General features: G+C 37.8%; 1 non-coding gene across 1 annotated transcript; it reads left to right on the top strand.

Annotated features, from left to right (window-relative positions):
- Positions 1 to 17,256: 17,256 nt before the first annotated feature.
- On the top strand, positions 17,257 to 17,332 carry TRNAD-GUC (transfer RNA aspartic acid (anticodon GUC)). Its single transcript has one exon. It is a non-coding gene; the product is annotated as a tRNA-Asp (tRNA).
- The last annotated feature ends 2,330 nt before the right edge of the window (positions 17,333 to 19,662 follow it).

Here is a 19,662-nt window from a genome sequence, read left to right as displayed (position 1 = left end):
AGACAATATAACAAAACAGGCCCCTTACTGCAGGTACAGGGTAGCAAAAACCCTTTCTATGTAAACCAGTAATTTTCTTTCAAGAGAAGTAATTTGAAGCCTATTTTATTATTCTATATCCTATATTAGGGGCTATCCCAGAAAGATGACACTTTATATTTTGTTTAAGACCAAAACTTCAGATTCAGTTTCTATTATTAACACTTTGCAAAGTAATTAGAGACATATCTTTATGGCATAGTCTAACAGGCTTGGATTCAGAATCTCAATTCAAAAGCATTTCTGAAGATATACCATTTCATTGCCCAAGTATTAATGCATCTTGCAACATTTCCTAAAAGAAAATTTCATGGCTTCTGGGTTCCTTTGAATATATAAATTCACAGACACAAAACACAGTGTTCCATATTATCCCATATCTCTCGGTTGGATTGTTCTTTCTTGAAAACAATCTCAAATACTAAACACTCTTCTTCATATTCATATGTATTCCTTTGGGTAAGCAAGTAATAAATAATTCTCAGTCTTTTTCATTGTTTAAAAAATAGCACAGAGCACAGGGCTGGTGCCCATTGCCTCCTGATGGGATCATCTAGAAATAAAATCTTTTCCCTTTGATAATAGCCTTTGTGTTTTAATAGCCATTACTGGTCTTAATCCAAGGGGGACTCAGTTTAGCAATGCCATCAAGGCACTTAATTTGATTATTGCTAACCACTCGCTTTCTATGCTGGTTTTCAGTATCAAATGCAATGGTCAATTTTAAATTACAAACATAAGAAAAATACTATGTCAAAACAAAGAGCATATCCAAATGAATCTCTCCTATCAAGTTGGCTGTCAACACAAGACCGTGACCAATGAAGGGAACGTTCGAGTCTAACCAGAGTGCTGCTTGGGAACCGTTCTCCCTGCGTCCTTCCTGAGTCACCTCAGTTCATCAGGAGAGCTTCAGTTTCACTCTTAATGTGAACGTGTAATAACAATACACTTCTTAATTTAGATCGAAGCTTATTATTTGGGCAAAATTTGGGCCTTTTCACCTAAACACAGTCCAAAGTGGGAGCATTGAGCACCTGGTCCCCAGGCTCAGTCAACTAATGTGCAAAAATAGTTTTCATTTCTTAATAAGAGGCTAATTAGCTTAAAGCAACAAGCCAATCAGTTATTCAACTAAAATACCCTGTTACCTGATTGAATTTAGCAGCCTGTTTCTTAAAACAAGTATTCTAGAGATAAATTAAGTGGGAACCCTCCTAGTATATTAGAATCTACTGGTATCTCCATGGCCTGAGTAGATGACCATAGCACTTTCTAAATTTGATGAAACAAACAATGGAAAAGAAAACAGTGATCTTATGATTAATTTTGCTTTTGTGTTTTGCTTTCTCCAGAGTGATTTTGGAAAACTATGCCAAGTCCAAGAGACTACTAAAGGCTGTGAACACTAAATAGTTTTGTTGGGCAAGTTTTGGTTTTGTTCCCGTGGCCTGAAAGCCTAGAGGGTAAGGGGAGAAGCAGGCTACACTTTCAGATTGCTTTTACAACTGGGGCAAAATATGTATCTGGAAGCAAGATTTCTAGGGGAAAGGGGGAAGTGAGCATATTGGAACATCATGTGGGTAATAGGCAAAAATTTACCGGCAGAAGACAAAGAACACAATGACCTTGGGTTACTAGGTGTCATGCCAGTCACCCCCCAAAAATGACAGGGCTGAACTGGGTAGAAGAGATCAGAGCACCTGCCAGACAGGAGCCTCCAGCAGGGTGAGGCTCCCTTTTAATATCAGGTCAGCTGCTGCCTGTGCACTGTGATAAGGAAATGCTAATGCGACAGATTTAAGTGAGAGAATGATCTCGTCAACTGCCAAGTTCTAGTTGTCCTGTAAGCCTGGAGAGGATCAGCCTTTTAAGGAATACACTTCTGAAAATGCCAAGCAGAAATCTCAGGCCTCTCAGGCCGCTGAGAAATCTGTGTGCCCTTTCTGTATCTCCCACTTAAAGGAGCACTCAGCCTTGCAGTGGTCTGCTGGTGTTCAAGTGACCTAGCTGAACAAATGGGGCATAGCACGCTGAATTTCCAGGTCAGCACTTCGGAAGCCATAGTTGTATAAGTACCGCACGCTAACTGATTGCACCACTGGAGCTCCGGAAGCCATAGTTAAGACGTGTTTCATTTTGTTTTTCCCTTAAAGTCGCATTAATAACTGTTCAGAGGAGTTCTGGAGTTATATAGTATAGAGTCACATTCTATCTCAGATACCCACTAGTGACGCTGAGTAGCTTAATTTCTCTGCCTTGTGTTTACTCAACCTATAAAATGAAAGGACTAATGTTTCTGAGAGGATAAAGCATGTGATGAGTATGGAGGGCTTAGACCAGCACTTGGCCAGATGACTAATTCATCAACAAATGTTTGTCATAATTTCTCATGGCTCCCACATGCTGGTGTATGCCTCCACAGAAAGAAAAGCCTTTAAAATGGTGTGTTTTTGGCCCTGTCCTTTGGCTCAGTGGCAGTGTCTGTCCGGCATGTGGATGTCCTGGTTTGATCCCCAGCCAGGGCACACAGGAGATGAGACCATTTGCTTCTCCACCCTTCCCCTTCTGTCTCTCTCTTCCCCTCCTGCAGCCATCGGCCCCAGAAGGGTTTGAGGTGAGGCACACGTGGGAGTCTGTCTTTCTATCTCTCCTCTTCTCATTTGGAAAAGTAAGAAAAAATGTGCTTTCTTTTGACGATGAGAATGTACATGATTGCATGGTCTTTTCCACGTGCCTCTTTGAGTGAGGAATTGCGGTGGTTACTATAGGAAGGAAGACAACAAAGTGACTTCCAGGGAATGGTGACACCCACAGAAGGCCATTCACAAGAGAGTGAGGACTCCCTCATGGACAGGGTGGGAGACTGTTGCTCTTTCTGTCTTCTTTTCTTTCTATATTTAACTGAAGAAACAAAGATTATTGATGTCTACTCCTGGCGTTTTCATCACATGACTTTAGCGAGTTCCAGGTTTCACAACAGATTAATTTGGTGGTGCTAACATATTTCAAGAAATCTGTTTAAAAATGGCTTTTGAAGGAAAGAGGCTAAGCTTCTCAAACAACTAAAAACTGTTACAGGTGTTCTGAGAGGCATCAAAATCTTTTGCTAAATTAATGAAGTAACCAATTCGCCACGCGCAGCAGACATTGCCCTGTCAGGTTAGTTCACTTCCTTGCCTATTATTTTCCCTTCAGAATGCAAGTCTGCTGGAACTGAACTTCATCTCTTTTTGTTGAGGCACTTGCTTTATATTCATTCACTGCTTGGCATTTTTATGTCAAGAAAACCACATTTGATATCATGAAATAACCCTAAGGTAATAAACCATGAATTACCTTTAAAACCTGGAAAAAGACTTTGAAGTTATAAACAAGTTATAAAATAATTTGCAAGCACTGTTATTTCCCCACCGGATTTACCTAAAGAGTCTATTTTATGACAAGGTCAATTTTTTACTTATATCATGGTAAAGATGGCAAATGGCTATTTCTTTCTTTTTTTCTTTGCAAAAGAAAGGGAGAGGAAGAGAGAGAGACAGGAAAGGAGAGAAAAATCAACTCATAGTTGCATCGTCGCTTTAGTTGTTCATTGATTACTTCTCAGCAGTGCCTGGACTGGAGGGCTGCAGCCGAGCCAGTGACCCCTGCTCACGCTGGCAAGCTGTGCTTAAGCTGACAACCTCAGCGTTTCAAACGTGGGATCTCAGTGTTCCAGGTCGACGCTCTACCCACTGTGCCAACACCAGTAAGGCTGTTTCCGTTTTTATTTACTTTCAACTTGGGAAAAAACTATTGGTGGAAGGTATGGGGGAAGCTCTAATATCAAGTTCACTGAAAAAACTAGAGAAATAATTTTAAAGTAAGCAAGCACTTTCAAGACCTCACATATGTTTTATATAAGTATAAAGGTGGGAAAATTTGCTTTAAATCTGGTATGAATAAAATGTTGAAACTTTATACTTATGTATACACAGTAACATTTCATATCAGCAAGTATATACTATGAAAATCTTTAGCATCAAAGATGTTCCAAGAGGGTGTTTTTTCTCTGCCGGTAATAGGTGTTTATACTATTTTGTAACAAAACATTCTCTAAAGAACACTGATCAGTGCATCTAATGTATGTGTGTATACATTTATATGTGAATATATGTATATATATAGATGGGTGTGTGCATACATATATATCCAGTTCACTGGCACTATTAGTCATTTCATTTGCCTGCTAAACTGTTAACTTGCCTCTTCTGTATTGATAGTTTTTAATTTCAGAAACTCAAGTATTTGGGACATTTGAGAGAAGAACAGTTAATGCACTGTTTTTTTCTTTTTTAAGCTGAGCCGTTTATTGCTGTTTACAAAATTGGGATGTCACTACAGAAGGAGGTATGAGCGGTAGATAGGCACTTATCTTTGAATTACACAAATTAAAAATACTGAAGTTAAAATAACAGATGTAACCAGACTCTTTTTTGAGAGCGAGGAAGAGATGGAGTGTTGGGGATGGGGGAGAGAGAGAGGGCATCAACTCATTTTTCCACTTAGTTATTCCATTTTTGTTGTGCGCTCATTGGTTGCTTTTCCTATGTATTCTGACTGGGATCAAATGTGTGACCTCAGCACACCAGGACAATACTCTATCCACTGAGTATTCCTTTTGAAATACTCCCCAAAACACTAAGAAAAGTTGAAAAATTGACTTAACTGTAAATGAACACTTTACATGAATAAAATCTACTTGAATAAAAACTATAAAAGCCTTTGTATCAATGGTGTGGATATCCATAAATCTCTAGAAATACTTAGGAATCATTTGTAAGCAAAATCCCTTTTTTAAAAAAATAATATTTGGCCTGACCAGATGGTGGCACAGTGGATAGAGCATTGGACTTGGATGCCGAGGACCCAGGTTCGAGACCTCGAGATCGCCAGCTTGAGCATGGGCTCATCTGGTTTGAGCAAAGCTTGGACCCAAGGTTGCTGGCTCGAGCAAGGGGTTACTTGGTCTGCTGAAGGCCCGTGATCAAGGCACATATAAGAAAGAAATCAATGAACAACTAAGGTGTCACAATGCGCAACGGAAAACTAATGATTGATGCTTCTCATCTCTCAATTCCTGTCTCTCTGTCCCTGTCTATCCTTCTCTCTGACTCTCTCTCTGTCTCTGAAAAAAAAAAAAAGAATAATAATATTTGGCAGTATATAAAGGGGTATTATAATTATATGTTAAAATTAGTATGGCTTCATAAAAGAAAAATCCAAAATAACAGATAAAAACTTAAAACATAAGTATTTTTATTATTTTGTAACAAGTTCTCTTCAAAGAACACTGACCTACAAATAGATGTGTGTGTATATGTGTGTGTGTGTGTGTGTGTGAGTATATGTATGTATATGATTATTTGATGCATTACTCAGCAACCTAACTTCTAGTTTTATGTTCAAATATCTTTTCCACCGAGCTTTTATTTTCAAGGTTGCTTCATGGAAAAAGATGATTTCTGGGGTTTAAGCCATCTTAACTTCAATCAGGCAGTAAGAAAGGAGAATGAAAGACAAGGCTGTGGAGTTCAGACAATCCCCTTAAGCAATTCTCCTGAAAGTCCCATACAACACTCCTGCATACATCTTATGAGCAGTAATGAATTCACATGCCCACCCTTTTTTGAAAGGAAGGCTGTAAAAAGCAGTGGAAAGTTGATTATATTATGACTCTAAATAAAAATTGAGTTCTGTTTTTATGGAAGAAGTAGAGAATGGATATTGGGTGGCAATTTGCAGTATCTGCCACAGTGAGTTAAAACTATTCTACTTCCAGCAGTTATAAGGGTTCTTGACAGTCAATCAATAAATAGGGAAATGGCCATCCAGAGCAATACATGATTACAAATAGCAGCTTCATGGCACATAAAACACAGTAGTAAAAACAAAGACAAATGCTTTGGGTCACATGCTGGAACGTGCAGAACTTACAGCCTCTGCCCTTGTCTTATACTCATGTTCTGGCTGGCTTAGCATTTATTCAGCTGCCCTGACCCCCATCCTAACCCTAAATATCCACGTTTAAAAGATTTGCCGAATAATGCAGATATCAATGAAGTTTCGTGCGGGGTAAAAGATGATCACTTTGCACATGATGCAGGTAATGCCCCTGCACGCAACTTTAACCCACTTGGTCTTTCTTCATGAGTTTTCTCGTTCCGGATCCACATCTCTTCCCACTCTTTCAATCCCTTCTTCAGAAACTTCTCCTGACTTCTGTTTGAACAAAACCCTCACTCAATTTTCCAAAGCTTTCTTATCTCATCCACAGTAATACCTACAACAGTCCCAGAAGTCCTTCACATGAAGACCACATAGTATCTCTTATTTAATCTCAGTATCTATTGAATCTTGCCTATTACGTGTTATACAAATATTAAGTGTTTGCTATTAGCTATAACAAAGTTCTCGATTCTTAGCAGAGTACAAATGATATAAGGTACTCTCATGGGGCTTCAGGAATTCAATCTAGTGTAATATAATGTAGGAAGTATAAACACCGTGAGATCAGACTTGTTCTGCTTGTTTACCAGTGATTGCTCTGACCATCAGTGCAAACAATCATGGATAAGTCTCACGTCTATTTCTGTGAGGGCCCCACATACTTTCTTTGCAGCTGAGTGCTCCCTCCTTGTTGGCTTCTTTCAACAAATACCAATCTGGAGTCATTTTGCTCACAATTTTCTGACTGCTTTTTAATGAACATTAGAAACATAAACGTGGCTAATTTTTTTTGCATAAGTAGCAAAAAGTTTGCTCCCCACAGGGCTAATAAAAACAATTAACATTACCTTAACTTTCTGTGTACCAAGCACAGTACTAAGGGTCTTATGGATATTCATTTCATCCTCTAACTTGTTCTTTGAGCTAAGTATCTTAAACAGAATATAACTAAAATATTTGGGTAGACAGGGGACTAGAATACCCTAACTGAAATTTTGTAGTATTTTTACTCATACAAATAAAATAAAACCATAAATTATGTTTCACAATTTTAGATTAATTTTTATTTTGATAATTTTATTATAGTTTTGATGGTTAAAATACTTCCTACCTAATCTCTGGCCTGCCTCTTTTTCTAAAAAAATTAAATTTAGTGGAGTAATACTGATCAATATAAGTACATAGGTTTCAGGTGAACATCTCTATAGCATTTGAACTGTTGATTGAGTTGTGTATCCATCACCCAAAGTCAAATTATTTCCCATCACAGTATATTTGCCCATCTTTACACTACTCCTCCTAACCCCTTCCGTGATAACCATTTCATTTTTATGTCTGTCCATGAGTCTCAGTTCTGTATTTCACCTATGTGTTCTTAGCTTTTTCTGATTTATTCATTTCACTCACTACAATGTTCTCAAGGTCCATCCATGTTGTCATAATGGCAATATGTCATCATTTCTTATGGCTGAGTAGTATTCCATTGTATATGTGTACCATATCTTCTTTATTCAATTCTCTATCATGGGACATTTTGGTTGTTTCCATGTCTTGGCCACTGTGGATATTGCTGTGAAGAATAAGTGGGTGCATGTGTCTTTGTGTACCATTGTTTTAGAGTTTTGGGGGTAGATACTCAGTAGAGGGATTGCTGGGTCATATAGTAATTCTATTATTAACTTTTTGGGGTGTCTCCATACTGTCTTCCATAATGACTGTACCAGTTTACATTCCCACCAGAAGTTAATGAGGGCTCCTTTCTCTTCACAGCCTCTTCAATAGTTGTTATTACCTGTCTTGTTGATAACAGTCAATCTAACAGGTGTGAGGTGATGGTTTTGATTTGCATTTCTCTAAGCTAGCAAAGGTGAGCATCTTTTCATATATCTGTTGGCCATTTGTATGTCTTCTTGGGAGAAGTGTCTGTTCAGGTCCTCTCCTCATTTTTAATTGAATTATTTGCTTGTTTGTTGTTGAGTTTTATGAATTCTTTATATATTTTGGATATTAACCACCTATTGGAGCTGTTGTTTGTGAATATCAACTCCCATTTGGTTGGCTGCTTTTATGTTTTGTTGTCAGTTTCTTTTGCTGTGCAGAAGCTTTTTAGTTTGATACAGCCCCAGTCATTTATTGTTGCCTTTAGTTTCTTTGCCTTTGGGGTCAATTTCACAATGTTCTCTATGGCCAAGGTCCATAAGACCTGACTCTGAGAGCTTGAGAGCAGGTACCCCACTCTGTTCTCTGGTCAGCTGTACCTTACTTAAGATAATTTGTGAATTCTCAGAGAAGAAGGTGGATTTGCCCAATGTTAGGTAATTAGCAGGAAAACAGGAATTTAAAGTAAGAACTGATCAACCACAAAATCCATTTTCCTAATCATTATGCTGTTCAGTCTTTCAGATTCTTAATATTAGGAGAGTCTTTCCCATAAAAGAAGGATTAAAAACTCTTTGGGTTCTAACTTGGAATGACTATTCTAGTCATTAAAAAATATTCTAGTCTATTCATTAAAAAGACTGTGCTAGTAAATGTTTTAGAGCTAGTTTTCACCGACCCCCCCCCCAAAAAAAAAGCTCTAACTTTTAACATTTGCTGATTTATAAATGTTCCCTCCATAGCTTATTTCAAGTCACCAGTGCAGTACCATCAAAAAAGGCACTGAAAGAGATGAAGATGTGAGCAAAAGGCTCACTTCACCAGTATGAGCCTGCACATCACTGATTCTGTGATCATTAGTAACAATATCAGAGCCCTGCATTAACAATTAGTTAGATAATGAACCAATTTGTGTATTGAATAAGACAGCATGATTCGTGGGAGAAGACATATTTTCTAGCCAGTTCAATCAGAACTGAATCCTGGCCATACTGCTAAATAACTACATGGCCACGTGATTATAGACAACCTGTCTTCCCCTGAACTTCTGTTACTTTATCTCTTACATGGTGATAATGCCACTTATCTTAAGAGATTAATTGAATATTTAATGTAAAACTTGAAAACTGCCTGGAACAGGGTGTTAAGTATATTTAGTTCACAATTATTTTCATTCATTTTATTGGTAAGCATTTAATGATTAATAGACAAAAGAATAATTTTTGCTGGCTTCACAAAGTATATCTTTCTTAGATATAAAAAGCCATTTTATTTTACCTTTTATTTTCCAACTTTTCAGAGATTTTAATATAAGATTTAATATAAGAAATATTTTAATTTTCTTAATATTATCATTAGAGGAAAAATATTAAAAAAGAAAACTAGCCAATTAGTGACTATTACTTTGGTCTTGGGGAGGCATTAGGGAATGGTGGGGTCTGCCTCATCTAAATAGAGCAGCAGTTACTTAGCTCCTGCCAGTTACTATGAGACAACCTGCAAGCTCAGTATTGCCAGGTTATTCCATTTTTCTGAGAATCATAAATCTGAATCTTGTTGTGAAACCTCATTTTTATTTATTTATATTTTATAACTGAGAGTTTGTACCTTTAAATCATGTTAACTCATTCTGCCCACTCTCCCATCTCAGTTCTGGCAACACCAATCTGTTCTCTACCTATGAATTTGTTGTTTTATGTTTTTAGATTCCACATATAAGTGAGATCATATGGTAGTTTTTTTATGTTTGACTTATTTCATTAGCACAATACCCTTAACTTTCATCCATTTTATTGTAAATGTCAGGATTTCTGTCTTTGTATAACTGAAAAATATTTCATTATATAGACACACCACATTTTCTTTATTCATTTATCCATTAATGCATATTTAGCTGATTTACATGTCTTAGCTATTATAAATGATGCTGCAGGAAAAATATCTTTTTGAGTGATGTTTTAATTTTTTTTCAGATAAACACCCAGAAGTGGCTACATACATGGCGATTCTGCTGTTATGTTTCTGAAGAGCCTCGTACTGATTTCCATCGCGGCTGCACCAACTTATATTCCTACCCACAGTGCACAATGGCTCTCTTTACTTTCATCTTTGCCAACACTTATTTCTCGACTTTTTAAATAATAGCTAATGTAACAAGTGTGATGTGATATCTCCTTGTGATTTTATTTTGCATTTCTCTGATGACTACTGATGTTGAGCACCTTATCATATGCCTGTTGCCCATATTTATGCCTCTTATGAAAAATGTCTGTTCAGATCCTCAGCCCATTTTTAAAGTTTTGGGTGGTATGACTTACTTATATATTTTGGATATTAATCCTTTATTAGATAAAATTTGCAAATATTTCCTGCCGTTTGGTATTGTTGGGAAAACAGCTATGTTAGGCTTGCTTCTTGTACTTTACCTGATTAGTGCGTTAGCAAGTGGCAGCACCATGTGTGTATAGTCCATGTAAGGGTACAGGTGCTTGTCCTCAGGGTGGACGGCAGATCGATTGCTCACCTCTGCGAGGGGTCATTTTTGCTATTCGTTCACCTGCTTGCCGTGAGAAGTGGTTTTACCTGCTTGTTTGCTCCTCTGCTGTTTGAGACTCTACTAAACGGAATGGCCCACCACTTTTTGACTCCACAATTCCTCTACCATCTGTCCAAATCCAATGTGAACAGGGTGTTACATGCCTCGGCCACCAGCATTCCAGGTAAGTTGTCATTTTGTTAATGGTTTCCTTTACTGTACAGAAGATTTTTAGTTTGATGTAGACTTGCTTGTTCATTTTTTACTTTTACTTCCAATGCTTTTGGTTTTAAATCCAAAGAAATCACCAACAAGACCAATGTTAAGGAGCTCGTATATCTTATTCTAGGAATGTTATGGTGTTAGGTTTTATCTTCAAGTCTTTCATCCATTTGAGTTGATTTTTTGTACATGGCTCAATTTTGTTCTAATTTTTAAAGCCCTGGCCGGATAGTTCAGTGGATTGGAGCATTGTCTTGATACTCAAAGGTTGTGAGTTTGATCCTGGACAGGGCACATTCTGGAACAGATTGATATTTTTGTCTCCCTCTCTCCTCCCCTCTCTCTAAAAATCAATACATAAAAATTAAGAAAGAAATATAAGAGTAATCTTCTTTAAAAAAATAAAAATTTAATTTTTAAATGTCTTCTTTTAAAACATCATAAACATGTCAGAGCTGGATAGGCCAGCTCCGACAAATCTGTTACCAGTATGCAGCTTCTGAATTAATGCATGAGGGACTCGAGGGCAGCAAGAACAGTGAGGCGGAGAGCCTGAACAAGGTACAGAGGCAGGTGGTGTAGCGTAATTATCTGGTAATAGTTGAAGATAAATCTGAGACTGAAAAGAAGTGCATGTAAGTGTTTGAGAGTCCCATCCTCCGTCAGGCTTCCTGAGTTTGCTTCTGGCTCACCACTTGAGGATTGTTACTGTGGAAAAGACATTGTATCTCTCTAGGTCTCATGATAATAAGATTGTTGAGAGGATTTAATGAGTTACTGATTATTACATGTTCAAGTACTACCTAGTACATAAAAAACATTCAAAGCAATGTTAGCTTTTATTTAAATACTGTAAGTGTTTAAATAAAAGAAATGAATGGCAGACACATTAAGAGGTCACTATAAAATGCAGATGCAAATTGTTCAATGAAAGAATCAAAGCCATTGATGGCTTTGAAAAGAGAAGAAAAGAAAAATTTAAAAGTAAAGACTAAGTATTTTTTTTAAACTTGGCTAATAAAAAATGTCCTACCTTGACAAAAATAAGGAATTTTAAATGAGGAAACTTGCGATCAGGGATAGATGCAGTCAACTTTATTTTTTTATTTTATTTTTTTTCTGTATTTTTCTGAAGCTGGAAACGGGGAGAGACAGTCAGACTCCTGCATGCGCCCGACCGGGATCCACCCGGCACGCCCACCAGGGGGCGACGCTCTGCCCACCAGGGGGCGATGCTCTGCCCCTCCCGGGCCGAGGAGACATCCCCAGCACCCGGGCCATCTTTGCTCCAGTAGAGCCTCGGCTGCAGGAGGGGAAGAGAGAGACAGAGAGGAAGGAGAGGGGGAAGGGTGGAGAAGCAGATGGGCGCTTCTCCTGTGTGCCCTGGCCGGGAATTGAACCCGGGACTTCTGCACGCCAGGCCGACACTCTACCACTGAGCCAACCGGCCAGGGCCTGAAGTCAACTTTAAATGTAAGTAGGAATCGAAATAAAAAAAAAAAAGTGCTGTTAGCAGTTGAAAATGTAGAGCAAGAGGTAGATTGTAATTTAAATACATTTACTGAATAATGAACAATGCACAGTACCTTGTGTTTAGTGCATTAGAAGAAAAAGATATGTAAAACAATCTATGCCCTTCATTAAACAATATGCAGTTTATTTAACAAGGGAAATTTGACAAAGACACAAATGATTATTCTACCAGGTAAACATTAAACGTGGTGGCAACAAATACTCTGAGTGTTTACAAGAGAGAAGATCAAGGATGAGGATAGTTTAGCTGGAGTGTGGAGGTTCTTTGGTTATATTGTTGAAGTAGGAAAGATCAGTTAGGGGTATGTTAAAGACGGCCTTACTGTCAGGATAAGGACTTTTAATTCTTTTAATACATAAGATGAAGAGTGTGCACTGAGCATTTTGGCAGTGCAGTAATATAAGCAATTCCTGCTTTTGAAAATTAAGACTAAATAGACAGAGAAGGCAAGGAGTTACGTGAGGTACAGCCTGTATGATTTAGTACTGTGAAGGCAGTTAGCGCAAAGGAGACTAGAGGTGCCTTTAAAAGAAGCAGCATCTAAGTTATGCAAAACAGGTGGTGCCTGGGATAACATTTATAATTCAGAAAAGAGACTGGGTTTTAAATTCCAAATTTAACAATCGCCTAGAGATCATTGTTGGAACCAGAAAATAAATATGATTGTTAAAGGAACAAATTCACAAGGAAAGAATGGTTCTGTGTTAGAATCTCGGTGATACGTAGAAGGAGTGGGAGGAATGGACAGACAGAGAAAGGGGTAATTGAAGTAGAGGAGGAGCTAAAATAGTGTCCTGTCATGGAAAACAAAGACACATTACACATTATGTGGCAGCAGAGAGCCAAAATAATGACTGGGGATGACCTCCTGGAACTCCCTTGCTCTTCTCCTTCAAAGAAAAGAGAGTCTGTGGGAAAGGGTGAGTGTCCACTGAGCTCTGTTCTCCACTATAGGGGGCAGAATAAGACTAGCCAGAAAACATTGAGGAGTCCAAAGAATTCCAAATTACAACTAAAAGTGCAATGGAATTTCTTCAAAATTCATCTATATGACACGTGCCTATATAAATTGCTTAGATGTTTCAAAATTTGCCTACTTTTTTGTTGTTGTTGTGTGTGAGAGAGAAAAAAATCATCAACTTATAGCTGCATCACTTTAGTTATTTATTGATTGCTTCTCATATGTGCTTGATGGGGGTGGTTGGGAGGGGCTCAAGCTGAGCCAGTGACCCTTTGTTCAAGCCAGCTACTTTGAGCTTCCAGCCAGTAAATTTTGGGCACAAGCCAGTGACCACTGGGTTGTCTATGATTCCACCCTCAAGCTGGCAACCCCTGCTCAATCTGGTGAGCCTGCGCTCAAATTGGCAACCCTAGGGTTTCAAAACTAGGACCTCAGCATCCCAGCTGGATTTCTATCCACTGAGTCACCACCAGTCAGGCAAAATTTGCTTACATTGAACAGAAATGTCTGGTTCTACGTAGGCATATCTCGATAATGTAATTCTGAGAAACCATTCTGTAGCTCAAGATTTATCAACCTGGACACTACTGAGATTTTGGACTGTATATTTTGTTGTAGACTTGTAGGATGTTTAGTGGTATCCCTTTCCTTTATCTAGTAGATGCCAGTACCATTTTTCAACAGGACAAAAGTTTTGTAGGCAGCAAGTATCCTTTGGGGGGCAATATTTCCCCCTTCCCCTTCATTGAGAACCACTACTAAAGTTTAATAGTAGTGAGAGTAAATTTTTCTTTATTTTCTGCAAAAGGAAAGAAAATATACCTAGGCAATGAAGTTCCTTAAGTAATAAAATTATAGTTACCAGTTCTGTGACTTAAAGGTATGACACATATACCTATAAATATATATAGATTTCCAGAAAGAAAGAGAGAAATGTTATGTTTTAAGTATCTAACAAATAGAAACAGCTGAAGTTATAAAACCACAGATAAATTAAGCATTATATCTAAACAAATATGCCAGAGGGTAGTATTTTCATTTAGTGGCAAATACAATTAAACAGATATTTAGTTTCAAGCATATAAAGTCTTCCATATATCTGGTGGCATCTTTACACTGATATAAATTGCAGTGAGAAGCAATTTGAATAAATCACTATTATACTACAGAGAATGATATATATATATATAGCCCAAACAAATCTAATGTGACAGATGTTATAAATGTCATCATTATGGTTTTTCATTTCAATTCAAACAGTTCATAGACTTCCTCTGATTATAGAGTTTTTCTTGTCAAAGACAACAGCCTTGTCACATAGAAAATTTGCTCACCCAAGTTGAGCTCTTTTTGCTTTCCTGTGGATAAAATGGACTCCATGATATTGTTTTCAAAACAAATAACTTGCAGTAGGAACAGGCTTAGAATCTATCTGAAATCACAGATTAAGAAAAGCAAGAATTTTGTCAGTATGTAACCAATTTTAGATAAATCTCTATAGAAGAATGAATTTTACACTTTTTAAAATATTACTAAATATTAAAATGCACACTACAGGGGCATAGCAATGGTTCGAAAGGTCGCAATTTTCATATGCAGAGGCCATAAGAGCTGTCTTATAGCAGAAGCTTGCAATTACTTTCTATTCCTTTAAATGCAATGGATGATGTAGAGCAGAATTTATCTCTCTGTAGGTGTATGTCAACAAGGCTATTTATGAGAAATATTATTTCCACTTAAAATCTAGATCTTAGAAAAAAATCTAGATCTTCCCTAAAATAACAATATATTGCTATGTAACCTTAACGCCAAAATACAAACTTTATTTTGAGATCCATTTCAGAATCTTAACTAATACTTATATACATGAATATGTATATAAATAGTATATAATAATTTTATGTGTATGATCTACATAGAAGTAGCCCATGTGAAGTGACATTGAGAAAGAGGCCCTCTGTGAGCCAAGGAGAAAGACCTCATAAAATATCAAATCTGTCAATACTTTGATCTTGGGACTTATAGCCTCTAGAACTATGAGAAAATAAATTTCTTGTTTTTTATGCTACCTGGTTTGTGATTTTGATATTTCATTACGACAGCCTGAGCAGCTAAGTACACTAGAGGAGGTCATCTTTGCCTGAATTTCCCCAAACTTCTGCTCACTGCTACCATCTCTTAGACTTGTAAGAACAGATGGGCACTGAAAGATTCTGCCTCTGCAAAGAGCTCCAAAATTCTCTAGGAATGCATATGTGTTTCTGTCCACAACTCACAATTTGGTAAGACTTACTGTTCTTTCCCAGTGGAACAGCAATGGGCTTGTCAGAAAGGGCTCTAACCATTGGTTTTAAGGTTAATTGCCTAAAAATGTTGGGGCTACTGCCATCTTGGTCATTAGTCCTTGACAATAGTCATATAAAATCTGAAGAACTAAAAATAAATAAATAAATAAATAAATAAATAAATAAATAAATAAATAAATAAATAAATAATTCTGAAGAACTACTTGTTTTGAAGAAGCCCGGAACATTTACAGCTTCTATCATATTCCAGATGTCATTTGTACAGAAAAGAATAGAGCTATTCCCAATACCTATGTGGTAGTTGTTGAACACAGATCTAAAAGCAGCAAGGACAAAGCACCTGTCAGTATGGATCTCGTGATCTAGTGAGAAAACAGAAACTAATTATTTTGTCATGAAATGAGAGAATTTTTATGCAATTGAAGTATCTAACCTATTCTTGTAGGTTGGGGAGAGTTCTTGGTTCTTGGAAGAGCTGACGCAAGAATGATGAGTTACATCAACTACTTGAACAGTTAAGCGATGAACAGTGTTAGAGAGGACCTGAGGAAGCACAGAGGTGAAGGAACCCAGATGAGAGAATGCCTACAGGAAGTACTGAGTATGCACAATGGGGCTACAAAGGCAGGTGGGAGAAAACGTTGATAAGAATACACGCTAAGGAAGGAGAGTAGGAGACCTGATGCAACATGATGTCTTTAAACCACATTTTGTGTCTGGCAAGAGGGAAAAGAAAAATCTACTTTGTAATGCTTCCAGGTGATTAATTTTACTATATCAAATAATTATAAAACTAATTATCTTTAAGTGATGATTTAATATGTGTGTTGAAAGTAATTGAGCAGTCAGGTGAGATTAATTCAGTTGATTATAGAGAATATATATTTTTTGGAGCTGGTGGGAGGACTGACTGTTTTGGATCTGTTGCTTGAAATGTACACCTGTGGGAAGTAATTAAGTTGTTTCCAATGGAGCTAGAGATTCTGTCTGATATATGTAAAGTAATTCCTGATAAAAGTCTCCAATTGCTCAGAAGAGAATCAGTCTTAGTCTGTTGCAGCCCAAAGGTCAGCTGCCTAAAAATTATCAATCTTGAAACAAATTCTTTGCCAAAGCAGAGAGTTGCCCAGCGTTTCAGATTGCTGGGACCGGAACTTCCCACTGCTGCCGTATGCTGCACCATCAGCAGGAAGGCGAGAGTGTGTGTTTCTGCTTGTTAAAAGCCCATGTAGTCTTAGATATAAGAATTATATCTCTGATGGCAGGTCAACTAGAAAGTACAGTATATCCTAGCTTTACTTTATTATTAAGGAAATAATCATTTGTGTCAAAGTAACTTTTCAAAGTGTTAAACAGCTGGCACTTCAGCCACCATCTATATATTATAACCCAGGCTGATAATTTCAGCAAATGGGTCTTAAATGCAAATTGCTCGACAATGCTTTAAGCCTATAATTTATATCTAAGACACTTATTATTGTCTACCCCAGAGCTCTTGAAATTGCTTAAGATAGAAAAAATAGAAATGTATTTTAAAAAGGTAAGCTATGTAATTAGGGATGTCCTTCAAAACACCCCCTTCCCCAAGTAATCACTGGATTTATAAAGCAGAGATAATTGGTGAAATGAGACTGCTTTAAGTTTTTATTGTTGTTGAGCTACTTGGTAGTTCTGACAGCACAGATTTAAACATTGTAGATAAAACTAGTCTTGGTTTACCCCAATTTTAATCTCACCTATTTTCCTCCCAACTCTGCACTGAACTTTTGAACTTTAAAAAAAAAGAAAATGGGCCCTGGCCAGTTGGCTCAGTGGTAGAGCGTTGGCCTGTCATGCAGGAGTCCCGGGTTCGATTCCCAGCCAGGGCACACAGGAGAAGCGCCCATCTGCTTCTCCACCCCTCCTCCTTTCCTTCTTCTCTGTCTCGCTCTTCCCCTCCCACAGCCAAGGCTCTATTGGAGCAAAGTTTGCCCGGGCACTGAGGATGGCTCTGTGGCCTCTGCCTCAGGCGCTAGAATGGCTCTGATTGCGGCAGAGCAACGCCCCAGATGGGCAGAGCATCGCCCCCTGGTGGGCATGCCGGGTGGATCCCGGTCGGGCACATGCAGGAGTCTGACTGCCTCCCCGTTTCCAACTTCGGAAAAAATAAAAAAGAAAATAAAAAAGAAAATGAATGGCTTCTGGACTGCAAGCATAGTGCACCCTTCAGCAATTTATTAGTGAGCACCAAGTGTATATAAAACACGTACCAGGGGCTGACTGGGCCCCAGGGAGAAGACAAAGATGAATAAGAGAAACATTTCTGTCTCCAAGGGAATACTATTTAATGGAAGAGAGAGTAATATATCTTAATAAATGTATTACCAACTACGAACTGACAGGTGCCAGCAGTAAAAAATGAGAGAGGACATCAGTCTTTAGTGCCAGCAGATTGTGAAAAACAAGGAAAATGTAAAGCGATTAAAAAAAAAAAAAGCTAAATATATTTAATTGAAAAACCTGAACCTAATTCTAAGATAAAGGTCTTTCTTGATTTTTTTTTTTTTGAGATGAAGATAATTTTTTATATTATGAAAAGAGATGGTATCGATTGTAAGGTGGGATTTCCCATGATGGACTCAGACTCTCTACTAGCTGACAAGAAAACCTCAATTTGGAGATCTAGCATTCTGAGAACTAAGGAGGAGCAGTCAGTAGCTGTGGTTAAGGATGTCTTCATGAAGGAGGTGGCTGTGAGGCAAGTCTGCCTGGAATGGACTGCTCAGTCTTCTGATTTTGTTCTCCACTGCCCATAACAATCACTAAAGTATTAATCACAAAGTATTATTGATAGAAGAACACATTTAAGGATATTATTCTAACCACCTTAATATTCAAATAATACTGTAAGGAAATAATATAAGTCAAGGAAAACTGTAAACACTAAATACAAGAACCCATGAGTGTCCCCTAGAACCCAGAGGCAGGAGTACAACTATAACTAGGACTCAATGAAAAAACAAAAAAAGAAAGAAAGAAAGAAAGAAAGAAAGAAAGAAAGAAAGAAAGAAAGAAAGAAGGAAGGAAGGAAGGAAGGAAGGAAGGAAGGAAGGAAGGAAGGAAGGAAGGAAGGAAGGAAGAAAGAAAGAAAGAAAGAAAGAAAGAAAGAAAGAAAGAAAGAAAGAAAGAAAGAAAGAAAGAAAGAAAGAAAGAAAGAAAGAAAGAAAGAAAAAGAAAGAAAGAAAGAAAGAAAGAAAGGCCCTGGTCAGTTGGCTCAGTGGATAGAGCATTGACCCAGTGTGCAGACATCCCAAATTCGATCCCCGGTTGGGGCACACATGAGAAGTGAATATCTGATCTCTTTTCCTCTCTCTCCCCCTTGTCTGCCTCTTTTCTTCCCGCAGCCAGTGGCTCTATTGGTTTGAGCATCAGCCCAGGGCGCTGAGGATAGTTCTGTTGGTATGACCATTGGCAGGGGTGCTGAGGATAGCTCAGCTGATTTGAGCATCAGCCCCAGACGAGGGTTGTCGGGTGGATCCAGGCCAGGGTACATGCATGAGTCTGTCTCACTATTTGCCCTCCTCTCACTTAAAAAAAAGAAAGAAAAGAAAAGAAAAGAAAGCTGGAAGGCATAGTTACACCACAACTTTCAAATTTACTTTTACAATTCAAATGATCAATACGTAGAAACTAATATGACCTCTCACTGTTAATGCCATATTCCCAAAGAAGTGATCTGTTTGATGCAGCTGAAACAAGTGTCTACCTTGGTTAAATTCTATCCTGGTTTGAAAAGAAGAAAATGAACCCATGGAATTAGGTAATGTAATAATCACATGTCAGGTACTATTTTAAAAGCAGTACTTGGATCAGTATAGTATTCTTTAGTTGTATTGTAGTATTAGCATTGTACTTATTATTTAATCCACCTGGCAATTCAACAAGGAAGTATTAAAATTATCCTAAATTTGGAGGTGAGAAAACTAAGACCTACTGAGGCTAAGATCTTTGCTCAAGGTCCTACAACACTAAGTAGAAGAATTTTATGTAAACTCATGTAATTACGCTTTGTAACTCAAACTCTGTCATGTGACTGGATTAACGTGCTTGTGGAAAGGGGCATCATTATGACCGAGACAATATCTATAAAATATACAGAAGGCATTCTAACTGTAATCACCGGAAGTTGTAATCATCCAAATTTCAGGAAGAGTTTTTT

This window comes from Saccopteryx leptura, chromosome 7 (genome assembly GCF_036850995.1).
Source record: "Saccopteryx leptura isolate mSacLep1 chromosome 7, mSacLep1_pri_phased_curated, whole genome shotgun sequence".
NCBI lineage: Eukaryota > Metazoa > Chordata > Mammalia > Chiroptera > Emballonuridae > Saccopteryx > Saccopteryx leptura.
Note: the sequence above shows the minus strand (reverse complement) of the source record. Positions and strands in the feature narration are given on the sequence as shown.